Genomic DNA, 6,076 nt, shown 5'->3' with positions numbered 1-6,076 from the left:
ATCTGCCTGTTATATCCTGTTTTGTATAATACACAAATGGGTAGGTTTAGGAAAGCGTTTGAGTTACGCGTTCAAAATGTGTCTGAATATGTGTGTGTGTCCACAAGGTAAATGGATTTATAAACATACTAAATTGTTTTTTTGAAAATGTAAAAATGCAGAATGTTTCTTGTGATGGGTAGGTTTAGGGGCTGTGTGTGAGTGTGTGCGTGCGTGTGTGATGGGTAGGTTTAGGGGCAGGGGCGGTGTAGGGGGATAAAATGTAACTGCACACAAAAAGCGATTAAAATGCCAAAATGGCATACGAATTGGTGTGTCATACATAAGCCATTTCATGAGATCAGTCTGTGAATGGAGAAAAAATATTACCACATAGCGCCTCCGGTGGACGTTTCCCCCAAAAAGTGCAGGTAAACGTACCTGGAGGTACATATTTCGGGTGTTCTGAATTAAACTGCCAGTGTAAAAACTCCCTTTATTTATATTCTTAAAATGAGAGAAGTCACTGCTTATTCTACATTTTTAAGCTTAATTAGGCTTAAGAGACATGAGCAAGTAGCCTGACAAGCCAGACCCACATCAAGATGTTTGGTCTGGAAACTCACCATAGACAGGGCTCAATCCGAGGGGCGGGATAAACGGTTGTCTTTCAAACTCCCTCTGCACACGATAGGACAGCGCTACAACCAACCAGAGCAATGAAGGTGAAACAGAGCTCGCTGATAGATTAAAGATTCGCCGTATCCGGTAGGCAAAACTCCGAACACATCTTTCCTTTTTAAGAATGACTTCAGTGCCGTTCTTTGTTCTTTTCTCAGAGAAAAGCTTAACTCCAAGTCTTCCAGAGTCGCAGTCAAAGCTGATTCGAAAGACAGCCGTTCGCCAGTTTCTGTGTTTACTAGAAGCACGCAAACGCAACACGGCCGTCGTCATTATGGCCCCGCCCACCGACTCTATGCACGATGTGATTGGCCCGGCAAGAGTTAGGGGAATACAGCTCAGAAGGGTATTGAGAGTTGCTAGACGTCACTCGCGGGCAGATTAGATTTGCTGCCGCTATAGGGTGCGTCTAGATTTCTAGGCTAATCAGCAAGTTTTTTGCTAAACATCTATGACCTTTGATACATTTCTAGTCTTCATGCTGTATTATTGAATAAGTATGGTTTCACTAATAATAAACATACATTTGCATAAAGCATGCATATTTGCCCATAAGAATGTTGATTAGAGTATTAAAAACTTAATTTAAACTTAATTTAGGATGCATTTACAACTGATAAAAATGTGCGATTAGGTTTCGATTAATCGCGAGTTAACTCATGACAATCATGATTAACCACGATTAAATATTTTAATCGATTGACAGCCCTAATATTAATACATTTATAATTCATATATATATAGGATTTTTGTTTGTATTTACTTTTTTATTGTATTGTACTTATTTTATTGCCTTTTTCATTTGCTCATTGTTTATGTTTTCATTTTTACCATTTGTTTTTATCTTTTATTGACAGGACTAAAGAAATCCACAGGAAAGGATCAATTAGGATCAGGAACTGGCCTAAGTTAGACTGACATGACCACCATTGCTGAATGACATTACATCAAAGAGGAAACATGGTAGCATTTTTTTGTATTGATGGGATATAGGAATGATGACTGAAAATGAATCTGATAAAAAGATGAGAATGCGATCTGGAACTGATGCGAGATAGACTAAAAGTTGTGCTGCGTAAACACCAATTACTGATTTTGCACAGAAGGAACATTGGAAGTCTTAGAAAGAAGAAACCTTGTTATTCTTCTCTATCAATCTCTGTTTGCTTATCTGTCACACTCTTTAATTTCTAGTTTGATGGAAATACTGATTACTTCACGTTTATCTCCTTGACAATACATCTCAATAAGTCACCTAGCAAGACCTATCTGTGGACTAAATAATGGAATAGATAATCTCAGCTGTGCAGTCATCTGGTCAGCATTGGGTCAGAGCCCCTGTAGCTGGCCTGTCCTGTGCGTGAACTGCAGGGTAATGCTGCGGATTCCTTTAAACAAAATTCGAGAAACTCATCCAAAACTCATCCGACGATATACACCCCAAAACATGTGCATATACATGTGTGCGCGCGTCTGTGCGTGCGTGTTGGGGGGGGTGGCGGGGTGGCGGGTGGAGTGTTTGGGGGGGGGGGGGGGGGAGCTGGAGACAATGCGCTTTGTGAGGAACAATTTAAAAAAAGGCCAGGTCAGGAGAGAAGGTGGGGGGTGGTAGCTGAACTGTTTTCCACGCTCAGTGGAGTTACAAGTGGCCTAGCAGGCTCTTTCTTCTGCCTGAGGAGTTTGATGCATATCACCGAGCTCCTCTTTCGTCCTCAAAGCAAACGCTTCAGCGCTGAACCCGTACCGCTTAAACGAATCAGAACAGCGTGGTGATTGCACACCGGCTTGAGGTACACAAAGCAGCCCTCAGTACCTCAGAAACGCTACTAAACAAGAATCAAAAGTGACGATAACAACTTTATCCTTTGTAATTCTTAAAGAAGTAATTCAGGCCCACATAGCAAGGTTTTGTGGCAGGCTTTTCAGTGCATGTATTTGATTGACTAGCTGATACAAACAAAATCTCCTGCAAAATGTTGTCCATTCAAAAAGGGGCCTGCAAGGTGGTTCATAAAGTTTGCGACATAAATACATTTTACAAAATGTGTTAAGGGACACTTAAAATATGAAATCATGTTATATTACCATACAATTTCTGCTTTTTAAAAACTGATAATAAAAAAAAAGTTGTAATTATTTTATTGTATTGCCATGACATGTTTTTAAGAGTATACGAAAAACATTGTTTTGCATATGGTTTTGTGGGAACAAAAACAAGGATTTTATTTATATATACTCTACCAATCAAAAGTTTGGGGTCATTTAAAAAATGAAAATAAGATATGAATAATTATTAAGCAAGTTTACATTATATGTCTCAAAAATGACTGTAAATACATAAATAATGTTACAAAAGATTTGTATTTCAAATAAATGCTGTTCTTATACTTTCTATTTAACAAAGAAACCATGTATCATGGTTTTCAGCATTGATAATAAGAGAGGTTTCTCGAGCACCTAAATAGTATATTGATATACTGTATGTAATGATCTAATGATGCTGAAAATTCAGCTTTGCCATCACAGGAATAAATTACATGTTTAAATTGTGTTAAAAAAGAAACTAGATATTTTAGATTTTAATAATATTTTACAATATTACTGTAAAAAAAAAATACAGCCATTCTTAGTATAAGAGACTTGTATATATGTATAATATATATATATATATATATATATATATATATATATATATATATATATATATATATATATATATATATATATATATAATATGTTATCCTTTTTTTTAGGAACGGCGTCCCAAAAGATCATCATATTTGGGGGTCCTTGGAATCAAAAAGTTTGAAAACCCCTGTGGACACTGTGGGATCCAGTTGAGAGGTTAGGCGGGCGGAGAAAGGCTGTACAATGGTTAACTGAAAGGAACCATTCTTTTATTCAGCAATTAACCCCATCTAGGTAAATAATACGGTGTTGTGGAATGGATATACATCGCTCCTACGCACAGCGCTCAGAACCCGAGAGCGCTTCAAAAAGACCCGCAATACAAAATGATGACAAGATGCACCATACACCGCCTTTCATGAAGAATATTACGTAGAGAATAGTGTGTCATTGTACAGTAGAGAGAGTAAGAAGAGGGAGAGAGAGAGAAAGGGATTGTGAGGTCTTGAGCTCCTGTGATAGTACAGATAACATGTCTGGATGCACTTATCGGCCCAGAAACCTGATCTTATTATTTTAAATTCTGAGACTCAGGCACTTATAAACGGACATGGAGAGAGAGAAAGAGAAAAAGGGGAGAGAAAAAAGACCTCTAAGTGTGACAGTGATTTTTGTGGGGGTTGGAGACTGAGGTTGGGGGGGGGGGGGGGGGGGTGTTTGGTTGTTCTGGGAGCTTCACTGCTCACTCTCTCTCTCTCGTTCTCTCTTTCACTCACTCATATGCTCGAAACGCAGATATGTTCATTCTGCTTTCTCATGACCCAAGCCCCCCTTAGGACACACATAGACACATATCCCGGCTATCAGTCGCTGACTTAGAGGAGCTGTAATTACTGTCGATCAAGCGTTCCTTAGCTTCTCAGCGGAATGGTGGAGAATCTGATATGGCAAACGTGAGAGTCGTCGAGCGAGTGGTTGGTGGCGTAGAGGGGCCCAGGGCCCAATAACCCGGGACCTGATCTCCCCACTGCGACAGGCTCATCAGCCTCCAGCTAAACAGCTCTGGGGGTCTTTTTCCCCCTGGCTGCCCAACTGACCCTTCCGCCTATACCCCGGCAAGGGGCATAGATCCTGGGGGCAGAAAGCGGACACACCCCCTTTTAACTTTGTAATATTAAAAATCGCATCAATAGTGTAAGGAACGTTTCCTGTTTGTTTGATCCCTTCAAGGTGAAATGAATTCTACATCGCTGACCCCAGTGCCCTCTGAAGCCCTCAACACTAACAGACAGGAATCCTCTCAGGCCTGTCCCGTAGAAGGCATCTCACCTAGGGCAAGTGTCTTCTCAGTCCTTCCCAACACTAGGAAACTAGGCTTTATCTCTTTCTTCTCCACTCATCCATCACTTTTACTCATTTACTAACAAATGAAGCTTTACTTTTATGCTCCCCTTTTGCAGGTCATTATGAAGCTCCTTAATTATGCAACTATGCAATGGTAAAACAATTATATGCTTGTATTATAATTTAAGAGTGTACCAGACTTTCTTGCTCAGGCATTTAAATTATATTTATATTACAACTTTATTATTTACACAATGGCAACAAAATTAACAGAATGAAAGAACCGGGTAAAGTTTGCTTAAAGATAATTAGCTTACAGGGTGTCTATATGTGAATATAAGGGGGAATATATAAGGGTGTCAATTTGGATAATTTTGGATACAAAGATAATTTAATATTTTTTAAATCTTTTTAATCTTTAGTCATTTGAAATGTCAAAGTCTGGAGTGATAGTATATAATAATAATAATAATAATAATAATAATAATAATAATAATAATAATAATAATAATAATAATCTGAAATGTTTCTTAAGCACCAAATCAGAATATTAGAATGATTTCTGAAGGATCATGTGACACTGGAGTAATGATGCTGAAAATTGAAATGGTAGTGTACCATCTTATATTAATTTTTATCAAACAGGATGTATCAAATATGTACTACAGAAGAATGTGCTGTTGTTTTCCTATGGGGGTGATGAAATGCTTGAAATATATCTTAATAATTAGTTTATTTGAGAATTTTTTTTATTTGAGATGCAAATATGCATCACCCAAAGAAGTGGCAAAATGACAACATTTACTCAATCTACTCAAAAAGTTATTCATATATATCAAATTATTTTAAATAATCACTTCTAATGTTCACTTAATTGACATTTTAGGCTTATAAAGCAAACTAACCAGGGGTGCGTTTCCCAAAAGCATTGTTAGCCAACTATGCTCACAAGTTCTGTTGTTATCAACAGTCTGTGTTTCCCGAAACCATCTTTCCAACGAACATTCGCAAACAGTATAACAAAACTTATGTGGTTGCAACGACAGATCTCGACCCGTGGTTAGACGCATAGTTTCTAGTTTTAGGCTCCGGTCCTGCCTTCATCTTCGGGCAGGAACTGCAAGCATCCACTACTCTCCGGATTCAGACTATGGACGGGGCCTACGCCAAAGAACTGTATCATTTAATCTATGATACTCATTGTAAACAAATGTAATTAAATCTTATTCAAATGCTATTCTCGCCTACTGAGTCTTTCAGGTAGAATTAGTCCACAGCTGCCATGGCTATAATTTATAGCAATAATGAATTAAATCTCAAAATAATTAATTAAAAGCAGTTATTACTCCACCACCTGCGTGACATCATTAACAATTGTGATTGAATGAACAATACGATTTTAGCTAGCGAGCTAGTTGATTTCTTCAAAGATGCATTGTGCTAT

This window comes from Pseudorasbora parva, chromosome 7 (genome assembly GCF_024679245.1).
Source record: "Pseudorasbora parva isolate DD20220531a chromosome 7, ASM2467924v1, whole genome shotgun sequence".
Classification (NCBI taxonomy): Eukaryota; Metazoa; Chordata; class Actinopteri; order Cypriniformes; family Gobionidae; genus Pseudorasbora; species Pseudorasbora parva.
The sequence above is the reverse complement of the archived record's forward strand: the minus strand, read 5'-3'. Positions refer to the sequence as shown.